We start from the raw sequence: 13577 nt of genomic DNA on the forward strand, positions 1-13577 counted from the left end.
TCAGATTTCTGCAGGAATTCGAAAACAATCGAAAAACGCTCAAACAGGTGATGTACATTGTAATGGACACCAGGTCTGAAAGGGTTAAGGACAGGGGGGCCTCCGCAGCGCTTGTGCAGGTGTTCACCCCGAGCTCGCGGAACTGCAACCCGGCCTCATAACACCCGTGCACCCGGGGGGGACGTGCATTTAATTAATTAATCGCTGTCCCGCCGTGCAGCTCCCCGGGGGCGGGGGGGACGAGCAAGTGTTCAGCCCGAGCTCGCGGAACTGCAACCCGGCCTCATAACACCCGTGCACCCGGGGGGGACGTGCAGGTATTTTTTTCCCCCAGCAGACGGGTCCCGGCCTTACACTCGGGCAGCTCCCCGGGGAATGTTAGAGGTCGTCGCCCCCGCTGCTGAGGCGCTAAAGTATCCGATTGCCTGGAGCGCTAAACCGGCTCCGATCGGTCAGCGGGGATCGCGGGGAGTTAGCCGTGAATGGAGCCCCCTGCTGCCTTCCCGCCGAGTTTGAAAATAGCCCGAGAGTTAAGCCCCCTCCCTAGCGTGGCTTCGGCAGCCTCTCGCCGCTTCAAGACGGACGGGACTCTGGTCATGTCGCAAATCACATGACCAGAGTCCCGTCTGACGTGACGCGGCGGAAGGCAGCCGAAGCCACGGCGGGGAGGGGGCTTAACTCTCGGCTATTTTCGCTGGCCTCCGGGGCTGCTTCTAACGGGTCTCCGCAGCGGCGCTTGTGCAGGTGTTCAGCCGAGCTCGCGGAACTCCAGCCCGGCCTCATAACACCCGTGCTCCCGGGGGGGGGACGAGCAGGTGTTCAGCCCGAGATCGCGGAACTGCAACCCGGCCTCTGCTCCCACTTCCCCGGGCAGGGTTCCACGGCCCCGGGGACAGCTCCAGCCTCCCCGGGCTGGCTCCCACCACCCTGGCCTCTGCTCCTACTGCCCCAGCTTGGGTTCCACGGCCCCGGGGACAGCTCCCGCCGCCCCGGACCCATAACACCCGTGCTCCCGGGGGAACACGGGACGTGCATTTAATTAATTAATCGCTGTCCCGCCGTGCAGCTCCCCGGGGGGGACGAGCAGGTGTTCACCCCGAGCTCGCGGAACTGCAGCCCGGCCTCATAACACTCGTGCACCCGGGGGGGGGGGGGGGGACGTGCATTTAATTAATTAATCGCTTTTCTCCAGGGACACGGGACCACGGCTAACCGCCGTGCAGCTGCCCGTGACGTTGCCGAAGTCTTCCGAAGACTCGGGGGTGGGGTGAGCTTAATTCTCTGCTATTTTCGTCGATCCCACGCAGCAGAAAAAACAGCCTCCTTGTTGGCCGCAGCTGCGGGTAATCCCGTCCAACTTCTAATTAAGCAAGCACTGGAAAATGGTCGTGTCCAATTAACAGTGGACTCGTCCATAAGGATATAAAGCCGGATCGTCAGACAGTCATTTACTCTTTCATCAGGCTAGAGCCTGAGTCAGTGATGGACACGGAAAAAAAACTGCTCTGTTCGCCAGCATACCACAGATAAGTAAGCGTGTTAATGTATTGTAACTTTCTTTCTGTTTGTTAAATACCTTTTTACGTTTATTTCTTAATTTATTTTTAAAGTTAGATTTTGTGTTTTAATTGAGTGTTTTTTCTGTTGTTTTTTTTCCTTTTTATAGAACACCCGTAAAGTTAAATTGTCCATTGGAGGGCTGCCCTGCCAGAAATATTGCCCGACTGGATCGACACTTGCACAGGATTCACGATATTCAGATAGTCAACCCAGAGTATGCTGCACTCATGTCCAAGGCTAAAGCTACAGTTGACCGAAGGTCCACAAGCAATGTCACTGATAATTGGATGCAGGAGGAGCCGGAGGAAAGACATAAGTCGACCGAGAAAATGCATACTCTCAGTTCAGACCCGGGTGTTCACCAAGAGTCGGCTCCGCTGACTTTAATGCCCTCGGGAAGGGAGCCAGCATGTACAAAAACGCTGCCGACTGTCACAGGGCTGCGACGACAGCTACGAGCCACAGAGGACACCTCGGCAGCTACTGGGACTGGCTCGGTACGCCCAGAGAGTAGCACATCTTGTAGCGGCACATACCTGTCGCCGTCCTCAACATCTGAAGATGATGATTCCTCCTCCTCCTCCTCCTCCTCCTATACAGAGCATGGACCTTCAAGCCCCGAGCCAAGAAGCCAACGTGACCATGAGTTCAGACTCTGTATGTGTGTGTGTGTGTGTGTGTGTGTGTAACCCGTTTTTTATTTTCCTGTGCCTTTCAGCCAAAGCGCTTCAGCTGTACCGAGCGTTTCTGTCAGGACCGCTACCCACTGCAAAGGGCCGGGACAACACGAAACAGGCGGTTCAGCATATCCGACTATTCTTGCAACACATGGCCAGGTTACCAGAGGGGCCAGTCAGGAACGACTTGCGGTTCTTGCGCCATGCCTCACGGAGCCAGTCGTGAGTAATACTCGTAAAGTACAAGCTCCATCGACCCCGTCTGTTTAGACAAACCACTGAACGTCCCATGTCCTTCTTTCATTACAGGTGGTTCGATGAGTTGATGAGATCAGGATTGAAACCTACCACGGTCCACAGTTACCTACAGGACGTACTTTCTTTCCTGCGGTACCTGCATGAGGCTGACTTAAGCCACGTAAAACTTTCTGAACGGAACATACGCTCGTTAATGTTCCTCCTCAAATCGTTCAGAAAGCAGGGGAAAAGGCAACTCTCGCTGCACCGTCAATTGGTACAAGACCATGGGCAAGATATTTCTGCGATGTTCTTGTTGTTTGTCTTTTTGTGTATTTTATAGTATCGGCTCATGTGTGCATTCATGTCTGTTTCGCAGAGCGGCTCATCCCTAAAAAACAAGCTCCAGTGCTTTAACCAGCAATGCGAGACGGCGATACCTGAACTACTTGGTAAGCCTTGCAATGCACACGTACTCGCCTGTCGTCTGGGCGCTCACAGCTGACTGCCTGCTCCCCTTGTCTTTACAGATCTCTGCGAGTCGGCACCTTCCAACGCCTGCACCCTGGTCGGCCTTCTGTGCGGGAGGCTGTTGTTGCACAATGGTCACCGTAGGGGGGTCGTAATGAATATGAGTCTGCTTGACTTTGACGGTGCCAAAGCCTACACGGGGGAGTTCCACATCAGCGTGTGTAACAATTTTAATGTTTGTCGACTACACTTCTTGGGGGCTGCTGCTATCTACTGGTGTAAAATAAGTATGACATTGGGGGAAATTATATATATATATATATATATATATATATATATATATATATTATATATGGTTTGCTGTGTATTTCAGCTCTCTATTTTGATATACAATACAGTGGGACCTTTTTTTATAATGTCTCCTTTTCTTTACCCCCTCCCAACAGGTGAGTAACCACAAAACGGCAGGGACCTTCGGGAAAGCGGTGTTGGTGGTGAGCACCCTGGAGCATCAATGGCTCTTGCGGTATGCCGCAATGAGACACAAACTCCCGGGATACAGCTACAAACCAACCACGTTTTTCTTTACCAACAAGGGCAACCCTATCAAGAAGATCAGAAGAGCCATTTCGAAAGCTTGGAAGTACTGGGGGCTGGGAGACGACATTACCACAGGCATGATTCGCTCTGCGGTGGTCACCTATGTAAGAAGGACTTGACCACTGCCCAGTGGTGTTTGCAGCACGTAAAGGCAACTTCACTAACCTGACTCATTTTTCTTTACTCCCTAGACTTGGGCAACTCATAACGAAGTTAACAAAACTGCAGTTTCGAGACACATGGCGCACAGCCTGAGAACACAGGAGAGCTTCTACGTCCATGACCAAGCCCCGGCTGACCACCAACGAGCAAGACGCCTCATCGGGGAGAGCCTGGAGCTTACCGACAGCCTGCCGCCCCTGGTCGCTCACTCTGCCTCCACAGAGGACACCTGTTTAAATGCACCGTCTCAGGATCTGTCTGATTTTAATAAAGTGCTTTAGACTCAAAACCTTGGCTGTTTTCATTGGTCGCATGTTCCTAGCTATGACCCCTGGGCTTGCACTCCCGCACTGGGCTTGTGTCCCAGGCATCCATGCCCCTGCCCTGGCCGCATCCATGGCCGGTGAAAAGGATGGAGCATCCCAAAGCCCAGCATCCGGCTGGGATGCAAGTGCAGTCCCACTCCCAAGCTCTCCCACTCTCCAGCTCTCCCACTCTCCGTTGCAGGCACGCAGCTCCAGCTGTGGCCCATCAAAAGTGTGACTCTGGTTTAGAGTTAGGGTTAGGGTTAGGGTTAGGGTTAGGGTTAGGGTTAGGGTTAGGGTTAGGGTTAGGGTTAGGGTTAGGGTTAGGGTTAGGGTTAGGGTTAGGGTTAGGGTTAGGGTTAGGGTTAGGGTTAGGGTTAGGGTTAGGGTTAGGGTTAGGGTTAGGGTTAGGGTTAGGGTTAGGGTTAGGGTTAGGGTTAGGGTTAGGGTTAGGGTTAGGGTTAGGGTTAGGGTTAGGGTTAGGGTTAGGGTTAGGGTTAGGGTTAGGGTTAGGGTTAGGGTTAGGGTTAGGGTTAGGGTTAGGGTTAGGGTTAGGGTTAGGGTTAGGGTTAGGGTTAGGGTTAGGGTTAGGGTTAGGGTTAGGGTTAGGGTTAGGGTTAGGGTTAGGGTTAGGGTTAGGGTTAGGGTTAGGGTTAGGGTTAGGGTTAGGGTTAGGGTTAGGGTTAGGGTTAGGGTTAGGGTTAGGGTTAGGGTTAGGGTTAGGGTTAGGGTTAGGGTTAGGGTTAGGGTTAGGGTTAGGGTTAGGGTTAGGGTTAGGGTTAGGGTTAGGGTTAGGGTTAGGGTTAGGGTTAGGGTTAGGGTTAGGGTTAGGGTTAGGGTTAGGGTTAGGGTTAGGGTTAGGGTTAGGGTTAGGGTTAGGGTTAGGGTTAGGGTTAGGGTTAGGGTTAGGGTTAGGGTTAGGGTTAGGGTTAGGGTTAGGGTTAGGGTTAGGGTTAGGGTTAGGGTTAGGGTTAGGGTTAGGGTTAGGGTTAGGGTTAGGGTTAGGGTTAGGGTTAGGGTTAGGGTTAGGGTTAGGGTTAGGGTTAGGGTTAGGGTTAGGGTTAGGGTTAGGGTTAGGGTTAGGGTTAGGGTTAGGGTTAGGGTTAGGGTTAGGGTTAGGGTTAGGGTTAGGGTTAGGGTTAGGGTTAGGGTTAGGGTTAGGGTTAGGGTTAGGGTTAGGGTTAGGGTTAGGGTTAGGGTTAGGGTTAGGGTTAGGGTTAGGGTTAGGGTTAGGGTTAGGGTTAGGGTTAGGGTTAGGGTTAGGGTTAGGGTTAGGGTTAGGGTTAGGGTTAGGGTTAGGGTTAGGGTTAGGGTTAGGGTTAGGGTTAGGGTTAGGGTTAGGGTTAGGGTTAGGGTTAGGGTTAGGGTTAGGGTTAGGGTTAGGGTTAGGGTTAGGGTTAGGGTTAGGGTTAGGGTTAGGGTTAGGGTTAGGGTTAGGGTTAGGGTTAGGGTTAGGGTTAGGGTTAGGGTTAGGGTTAGGGTTAGGGTTAGGGTTAGGGTTAGGGTTAGGGTTAGGGTTAGGGTTAGGGTTAGGGTTAGGGTTAGGGTTAGGGTTAGGGTTAGGGTTAGGGTTAGGGTTAGGGTTAGGGTTAGGGTTAGGGTTAGGGTTAGGGTTAGGGTTAGGGTTAGGGTTAGGGTTAGGGTTAGGGTTAGGGTTAGGGTTAGGGTTAGGGTTAGGGTTAGGGTTAGGGTTAGGGTTAGGGTTAGGGTTAGGGTTAGGGTTAGGGTTAGGGTTAGGGTTAGGGTTAGGGTTAGGGTTAGGGTTAGGGTTAGGGTTAGGGTTAGGGTTAGGGTTAGGGTTAGGGTTAGGGTTAGGGTTAGGGTTAGGGTTAGGGTTAGGGTTAGGGTTAGGGTTAGGGTTAGGGTTAGGGTTAGGGTTAGGGTTAGGGTTAGGGTTAGGGTTAGGGTTAGGGTTAGGGTTAGGGTTAGGGTTAGGGTTAGGGTTAGGGTTAGGGTTAGGGTTAGGGTTAGGGTTAGGGTTAGGGTTAGGGTTAGGGTTAGGGTTAGGGTTAGGGTTAGGGTTAGGGTTAGGGTTAGGGTTAGGGTTAGGGTTAGGGTTAGGGTTAGGGTTAGGGTTAGGGTTAGGGTTAGGGTTAGGGTTAGGGTTAGGGTTAGGGTTAGGGTTAGGGTTAGGGTTAGGGTTAGGGTTAGGGTTAGGGTTAGGGTTAGGGTTAGGGTTAGGGTTAGGGTTAGGGTTAGGGTTAGGGTTAGGGTTAGGGTTAGGGTTAGGGTTAGGGTTAGGGTTAGGGTTAGGGTTAGGGTTAGGGTTAGGGTTAGGGTTAGGGTTAGGGTTAGGGTTAGGGTTAGGGTTAGGGTTAGGGTTAGGGTTAGGGTTAGGGTTAGGGTTAGGGTTAGGGTTAGGGTTAGGGTTAGGGTTAGGGTTAGGGTTAGGGTTAGGGTTAGGGTTAGGGTTAGGGTTAGGGTTAGGGTTAGGGTTAGGGTTAGGGTTAGGGTTAGGGTTAGGGTTAGGGTTAGGGTTAGGGTTAGGGTTAGGGTTAGGGTTAGGGTTAGGGTTAGGGTTAGGGTTAGGGTTAGGGTTAGGGTTAGGGTTAGGGTTAGGGTTAGGGTTAGGGTTAGGGTTAGGGTTAGGGTTAGGGTTAGGGTTAGGGTTAGGGTTAGGGTTAGGGTTAGGGTTAGGGTTAGGGTTAGGGTTAGGGTTAGGGTTAGGGTTAGGGTTAGGGTTAGGGTTAGGGTTAGGGTTAGGGTTAGGGTTAGGGTTAGGGTTAGGGTTAGGGTTAGGGTTAGGGTTAGGGTTAGGGTTAGGGTTAGGGTTAGGGTTAGGGTTAGGGTTAGGGTTAGGGTTAGGGTTAGGGTTAGGGTTAGGGTTAGGGTTAGGGTTAGGGTTAGGGTTAGGGTTAGGGTTAGGGTTAGGGTTAGGGTTAGGGTTAGGGTTAGGGTTAGGGTTAGGGTTAGGGTTAGGGTTAGGGTTAGGGTTAGGGTTAGGGTTAGGGTTAGGGTTAGGGTTAGGGTTAGGGTTAGGGTTAGGGTTAGGGTTAGGGTTAGGGTTAGGGTTAGGGTTAGGGTTAGGGTTAGGGTTAGGGTTAGGGTTAGGGTTAGGGTTAGGGTTAGGGTTAGGGTTAGGGTTAGGGTTAGGGTTAGGGTTAGGGTTAGGGTTAGGGTTAGGGTTAGGGTTAGGGTTAGGGTTAGGGTTAGGGTTAGGGTTAGGGTTAGGGTTAGGGTTAGGGTTAGGGTTAGGGTTAGGGTTAGGGTTAGGGTTAGGGTTAGGGTTAGGGTTAGGGTTAGGGTTAGGGTTAGGGTTAGGGTTAGGGTTAGGGTTAGGGTTAGGGTTAGGGTTAGGGTTAGGGTTAGGGTTAGGGTTAGGGTTAGGGTTAGGGTTAGGGTTAGGGTTAGGGTTAGGGTTAGGGTTAGGGTTAGGGTTAGGGTTAGGGTTAGGGTTAGGGTTAGGGTTAGGGTTAGGGTTAGGGTTAGGGTTAGGGTTAGGGTTAGGGTTAGGGTTAGGGTTAGGGTTAGGGTTAGGGTTAGGGTTAGGGTTAGGGTTAGGGTTAGGGTTAGGGTTAGGGTTAGGGTTAGGGTTAGGGTTAGGGTTAGGGTTAGGGTTAGGGTTAGGGTTAGGGTTAGGGTTAGGGTTAGGGTTAGGGTTAGGGTTAGGGTTAGGGTTAGGGTTAGGGTTAGGGTTAGGGTTAGGGTTAGGGTTAGGGTTAGGGTTAGGGTTAGGGTTAGGGTTAGGGTTAGGGTTAGGGTTAGGGTTAGGGTTAGGGTTAGGGTTAGGGTTAGGGTTAGGGTTAGGGTTAGGGTTAGGGTTAGGGTTAGGGTTAGGGTTAGGGTTAGGGTTAGGGTTAGGGTTAGGGTTAGGGTTAGGGTTAGGGTTAGGGTTAGGGTTAGGGTTAGGGTTAGGGTTAGGGTTAGGGTTAGGGTTAGGGTTAGGGTTAGGGTTAGGGTTAGGGTTAGGGTTAGGGTTAGGGTTAGGGTTAGGGTTAGGGTTAGGGTTAGGGTTAGGGTTAGGGTTAGGGTTAGGGTTAGGGTTAGGGTTAGGGTTAGGGTTAGGGTTAGGGTTAGGGTTAGGGTTAGGGTTAGGGTTAGGGTTAGGGTTAGGGTTAGGGTTAGGGTTAGGGTTAGGGTTAGGGTTAGGGTTAGGGTTAGGGTTAGGGTTAGGGTTAGGGTTAGGGTTAGGGTTAGGGTTAGGGTTAGGGTTAGGGTTAGGGTTAGGGTTAGGGTTAGGGTTAGGGTTAGGGTTAGGGTTAGGGTTAGGGTTAGGGTTAGGGTTAGGGTTAGGGTTAGGGTTAGGGTTAGGGTTAGGGTTAGGGTTAGGGTTAGGGTTAGGGTTAGGGTTAGGGTTAGGGTTAGGGTTAGGGTTAGGGTTAGGGTTAGGGTTAGGGTTAGGGTTAGGGTTAGGGTTAGGGTTAGGGTTAGGGTTAGGGTTAGGGTTAGGGTTAGGGTTAGGGTTAGGGTTAGGGTTAGGGTTAGGGTTAGGGTTAGGGTTAGGGTTAGGGTTAGGGTTAGGGTTAGGGTTAGGGTTAGGGTTAGGGTTAGGGTTAGGGTTAGGGTTAGGGTTAGGGTTAGGGTTAGGGTTAGGGTTAGGGTTAGGGTTAGGGTTAGGGTTAGGGTTAGGGTTAGGGTTAGGGTTAGGGTTAGGGTTAGGGTTAGGGTTAGGGTTAGGGTTAGGGTTAGGGTTAGGGTTAGGGTTAGGGTTAGGGTTAGGGTTAGGGTTAGGGTTAGGGTTAGGGTTAGGGTTAGGGTTAGGGTTAGGGTTAGGGTTAGGGTTAGGGTTAGGGTTAGGGTTAGGGTTAGGGTTAGGGTTAGGGTTAGGGTTAGGGTTAGGGTTAGGGTTAGGGTTAGGGTTAGGGTTAGGGTTAGGGTTAGGGTTAGGGTTAGGGTTAGGGTTAGGGTTAGGGTTAGGGTTAGGGTTAGGGTTAGGGTTAGGGTTAGGGTTAGGGTTAGGGTTAGGGTTAGGGTTAGGGTTAGGGTTAGGGTTAGGGTTAGGGTTAGGGTTAGGGTTAGGGTTAGGGTTAGGGTTAGGGTTAGGGTTAGGGTTAGGGTTAGGGTTAGGGTTAGGGTTAGGGTTAGGGTTAGGGTTAGGGTTAGGGTTAGGGTTAGGGTTAGGGTTAGGGTTAGGGTTAGGGTTAGGGTTAGGGTTAGGGTTAGGGTTAGGGTTAGGGTTAGGGTTAGGGTTAGGGTTAGGGTTAGGGTTAGGGTTAGGGTTAGGGTTAGGGTTAGGGTTAGGGTTAGGGTTAGGGTTAGGGTTAGGGTTAGGGTTAGGGTTAGGGTTAGGGTTAGGGTTAGGGTTAGGGTTAGGGTTAGGGTTAGGGTTAGGGTTAGGGTTAGGGTTAGGGTTAGGGTTAGGGTTAGGGTTAGGGTTAGGGTTAGGGTTAGGGTTAGGGTTAGGGTTAGGGTTAGGGTTAGGGTTAGGGTTAGGGTTAGGGTTAGGGTTAGGGTTAGGGTTAGGGTTAGGGTTAGGGTTAGGGTTAGGGTTAGGGTTAGGGTTAGGGTTAGGGTTAGGGTTAGGGTTAGGGTTAGGGTTAGGGTTAGGGTTAGGGTTAGGGTTAGGGTTAGGGTTAGGGTTAGGGTTAGGGTTAGGGTTAGGGTTAGGGTTAGGGTTAGGGTTAGGGTTAGGGTTAGGGTTAGGGTTAGGGTTAGGGTTAGGGTTAGGGTTAGGGTTAGGGTTAGGGTTAGGGTTAGGGTTAGGGTTAGGGTTAGGGTTAGGGTTAGGGTTAGGGTTAGGGTTAGGGTTAGGGTTAGGGTTAGGGTTAGGGTTAGGGTTAGGGTTAGGGTTAGGGTTAGGGTTAGGGTTAGGGTTAGGGTTAGGGTTAGGGTTAGGGTTAGGGTTAGGGTTAGGGTTAGGGTTAGGGTTAGGGTTAGGGTTAGGGTTAGGGTTAGGGTTAGGGTTAGGGTTAGGGTTAGGGTTAGGGTTAGGGTTAGGGTTAGGGTTAGGGTTAGGGTTAGGGTTAGGGTTAGGGTTAGGGTTAGGGTTAGGGTTAGGGTTAGGGTTAGGGTTAGGGTTAGGGTTAGGGTTAGGGTTAGGGTTAGGGTTAGGGTTAGGGTTAGGGTTAGGGTTAGGGTTAGGGTTAGGGTTAGGGTTAGGGTTAGGGTTAGGGTTAGGGTTAGGGTTAGGGTTAGGGTTAGGGTTAGGGTTAGGGTTAGGGTTAGGGTTAGGGTTAGGGTTAGGGTTAGGGTTAGGGTTAGGGTTAGGGTTAGGGTTAGGGTTAGGGTTAGGGTTAGGGTTAGGGTTAGGGTTAGGGTTAGGGTTAGGGTTAGGGTTAGGGTTAGGGTTAGGGTTAGGGTTAGGGTTAGGGTTAGGGTTAGGGTTAGGGTTAGGGTTAGGGTTAGGGTTAGGGTTAGGGTTAGGGTTAGGGTTAGGGTTAGGGTTAGGGTTAGGGTTAGGGTTAGGGTTAGGGTTAGGGTTAGGGTTAGGGTTAGGGTTAGGGTTAGGGTTAGGGTTAGGGTTAGGGTTAGGGTTAGGGTTAGGGTTAGGGTTAGGGTTAGGGTTAGGGTTAGGGTTAGGGTTAGGGTTAGGGTTAGGGTTAGGGTTAGGGTTAGGGTTAGGGTTAGGGTTAGGGTTAGGGTTAGGGTTAGGGTTAGGGTTAGGGTTAGGGTTAGGGTTAGGGTTAGGGTTAGGGTTAGGGTTAGGGTTAGGGTTAGGGTTAGGGTTAGGGTTAGGGTTAGGGTTAGGGTTAGGGTTAGGGTTAGGGTTAGGGTTAGGGTTAGGGTTAGGGTTAGGGTTAGGGTTAGGGTTAGGGTTAGGGTTAGGGTTAGGGTTAGGGTTAGGGTTAGGGTTAGGGTTAGGGTTAGGGTTAGGGTTAGGGTTAGGGTTAGGGTTAGGGTTAGGGTTAGGGTTAGGGTTAGGGTTAGGGTTAGGGTTAGGGTTAGGGTTAGGGTTAGGGTTAGGGTTAGGGTTAGGGTTAGGGTTAGGGTTAGGGTTAGGGTTAGGGTTAGGGTTAGGGTTAGGGTTAGGGTTAGGGTTAGGGTTAGGGTTAGGGTTAGGGTTAGGGTTAGGGTTAGGGTTAGGGTTAGGGTTAGGGTTAGGGTTAGGGTTAGGGTTAGGGTTAGGGTTAGGGTTAGCGGTTAGGGTTAGGGTTAGGGTTAGGGTTAGGGTTAGGGTTAGGGTTAGGGTTAGGGTTAGGGTTAGGGTTAGGGTTAGGGTTAGGGTTAGGGTTAGGGTTAGGGTTAGGGTTAGGGTTAGGGTTAGGGTTAGGGTTAGGGTTAGGGTTAGGGTTAGGGTTAGGGTTAGGGTTAGGGTTAGGGTTAGGGTTAGGGTTAGGGTTAGGGTTAGGGTTAGGGTTAGGGTTAGGGTTAGGGTTAGGGTTAGGGTTAGGGTTAGGGTTAGGGTTAGGGTTAGGGTTAGGGTTAGGGTTAGGGTTAGGGTTAGGGTTAGGGTTAGGGTTAGGGTTAGGGTTAGGGTTAGGGTTAGGGTTAGGGTTAGGGTTAGGGTTAGGGTTAGGGTTAGGGTTAGGGTTAGGGTTAGGGTTAGGGTTAGGGTTAGGGTTAGGGTTAGGGTTAGGGTTAGGGTTAGGGTTAGGGTTAGGGTTAGGGTTAGGGTTAGGGTTAGGGTTAGGGTTAGGGTTAGGGTTAGGGTTAGGGTTAGGGTTAGGGTTAGGGTTAGGGTTAGGGTTAGGGTTAGGGTTAGGGTTAGGGTTAGGGTTAGGGTTAGGGTTAGGGTTAGGGTTAGGGTTAGGGTTAGGGTTAGGGTTAGGGTTAGGGTTAGGGTTAGGGTTAGGGTTAGGGTTAGGGTTAGGGTTAGGGTTAGGGTTAGGGTTAGGGTTAGGGTTAGGGTTAGGGTTAGGGTTAGGGTTAGGGTTAGGGTTAGGGTTAGGGTTAGGGTTAGGGTTAGGGTTAGGGTTAGGGTTAGGGTTAGGGTTAGGGTTAGGGTTAGGGTTAGGGTTAGGGTTAGGGTTAGGGTTAGGGTTAGGGTTAGGGTTAGGGTTAGGGTTAGGGTTAGGGTTAGGGTTAGGGTTAGGGTTAGGGTTAGGGTTAGGGTTAGGGTTAGGGTTAGGGTTAGGGTTAGGGTTAGGGTTAGGGTTAGGGTTAGGGTTAGGGTTAGGGTTAGGGTTAGGGTTAGGGTTAGGGTTAGGGTTAGGGTTAGGGTTAGGGTTAGGGTTAGGGTTAGGGTTAGGGTTAGGGTTAGGGTTAGGGTTAGGGTTAGGGTTAGGGTTAGGGTTAGGGTTAGGGTTAGGGTTAGGGTTAGGGTTAGGGTTAGGGTTAGGGTTAGGGTTAGGGTTAGGGTTAGGGTTAGGGTTAGGGTTAGGGTTAGGGTTAGGGTTAGGGTTAGGGTTAGGGTTAGGGTTAGGGTTAGGGTTAGGGTTAGGGTTAGGGTTAGGGTTAGGGTTAGGGTTAGGGTTAGGGTTAGGGTTAGGGTTAGGGTTAGGGTTAGGGTTAGGGTTAGGGTTAGGGTTAGGGTTAGGGTTAGGGTTAGGGTTAGGGTTAGGGTTAGGGTTAGGGTTAGGGTTAGGGTTAGGGTTAGGGTTAGGGTTAGGGTTAGGGTTAGGGTTAGGGTTAGGGTTAGGGTTAGGGTTAGGGTTAGGGTTAGGGTTAGGGTTAGGGTTAGGGTTAGGGTTAGGGTTAGGGTTAGGGTTAGGGTTAGGGTTAGGGTTAGGGTTAGGGTTAGGGTTAGGGTTAGGGTTAGGGTTAGGGTTAGGGTTAGGGTTAGGGTTAGGGTTAGGGTTAGGGTTAGGGTTAGGGTTAGGGTTAGGGTTAGGGTTAGGGTTAGGGTTAGGGTTAGGGTTAGGGTTAGGGTTAGGGTTAGGGTTAGGGTTAGGGTTAGGGTTAGGGTTAGGGTTAGGGTTAGGGTTAGGGTTAGGGTTAGGGTTAGGGTTAGGGTTAGGGTTAGGGTTAGGGTTAGGGTTAGGGTTAGGGTTAGGGTTAGGGTTAGGGTTAGGGTTAGGGTTAGGGTTAGGGTTAGGGTTAGGGTTAGGGTTAGGGTTAGGGTTAGGGTTAGGGTTAGGGTTAGGGTTAGGGTTAGGGTTAGGGTTAGGGTTAGGGTTAGGGTTAGGGTTAGGGTTAGGGTTAGGGTTAGGGTTAGGGTTAGGGTTAGGGTTAGGGTTAGGGTTAGGGTTAGGGTTAGGGTTAGGGTTAGGGTTAGGGTTAGGGTTAGGGTTAGGGTTAGGGTTAGGGTTAGGGTTAGGGTTAGGGTTAGGGTTAGGGTTAGGGTTAGGGTTAGGGTTAGGGTTAGGGTTAGGGTTAGGGTTAGGGTTAGGGTTAGGGTTAGGGTTAGGGTTAGGGTTAGGGTTAGGGTTAGGGTTAGGGTTAGGGTTAGGGTTAGGGTTAGGGTTAGGGTTAGGGTTAGGGTTAGGGTTAGGGTTAGGGTTAGGGTTAGGGTTAGGGTTAGGGTTAGGGTTAGGGTTAGGGTTAGGGTTAGGGTTAGGGTTAGGGTTAGGGTTAGGGTTAGGGTTAGGGTTAGGGTTAGGGTTAGGGTTAGGGTTAGGGTTAGGGTTAGGGTTAGGGTTAGGGTTAGGGTTAGGGTTAGGGTTAGGGTTAGGGTTAGGGTTAGGGTTAGGGTTAGGGTTAGGGTTAGGGTTAGGGTTAGGGTTAGGGTTAGGGTTAGGGTTAGGGTTAGGGTTAGGGTTAGGGTTAGGGTTAGGGTTAGGGTTAGGGTTAGGGTTAGGGTTAGGGT

The 13577-nt window shown here is 51.1% G+C and overlaps 1 long non-coding RNA gene across 1 annotated transcript; it reads left to right on the forward strand.

Moving 5' to 3' along the window:
• The first annotated feature begins 1457 nt into the window (after window positions 1-1457).
• LOC131740109 (uncharacterized) lies at window positions 1458-2765 on the forward strand. The gene is made up of 3 exons (XR_009330759.1): window positions 1458-1530; window positions 1667-2459; window positions 2547-2765. It is a non-coding gene; the product is annotated as an uncharacterized LOC131740109 (long non-coding RNA).
• Window positions 2766-13577: the final 10812 nt, after the last annotated feature.

The sequence above is a fragment of the Acipenser ruthenus genome, chromosome 1 (assembly GCF_902713425.1).
Source record: "Acipenser ruthenus chromosome 1, fAciRut3.2 maternal haplotype, whole genome shotgun sequence".
NCBI lineage: Eukaryota > Metazoa > Chordata > Actinopteri > Acipenseriformes > Acipenseridae > Acipenser > Acipenser ruthenus.